The sequence below is a fragment of the Bison bison genome, unplaced genomic scaffold, assembly GCF_000754665.1.
Source record: "Bison bison bison isolate TAMUID 2011002044 unplaced genomic scaffold, Bison_UMD1.0 scf7180017862837, whole genome shotgun sequence".
In the NCBI taxonomy this organism is placed as follows: domain Eukaryota; kingdom Metazoa; phylum Chordata; class Mammalia; order Artiodactyla; family Bovidae; genus Bison; species Bison bison.
This window is the reverse complement of record NW_011493409.1, coordinates 4,017-4,360: the sequence shown is the minus strand read 5'-3', so window position 1 is coordinate 4,360 and position 344 is coordinate 4,017.

Genomic DNA, 344 nt, shown 5'->3' with positions numbered 1-344 from the left:
GCCCGGGATGCAGAGGGGCTGGGGCACCTGAGCCCGTGAGCCCCCTCAGCCAGCCCTGCCAGGGCCTGCAGCTCGGCTTGTTGAAGTGCCCCTGCCCTCCCTACCCACCCCCGCCCCCCAGGATGAGCCTGGTGCCAGGAATCTCTGTATCCTAGAGCCAAAGGCCATGCAGAACGGCCTCAGATTCCAGCCTCGCCAGTCCGGCAGCTGGGCATGTTCACCGCCCCAGACCCACCCCTGCAGCCACTGGGCCCTGAGAAAGTGTGCAGCCCGCACCTGGCCGCCTCTCCCGGCTGTCCTCCCTGGCCCCGCCCCCAGCGGCCCAGGGCCAGGCTCACAGGCAC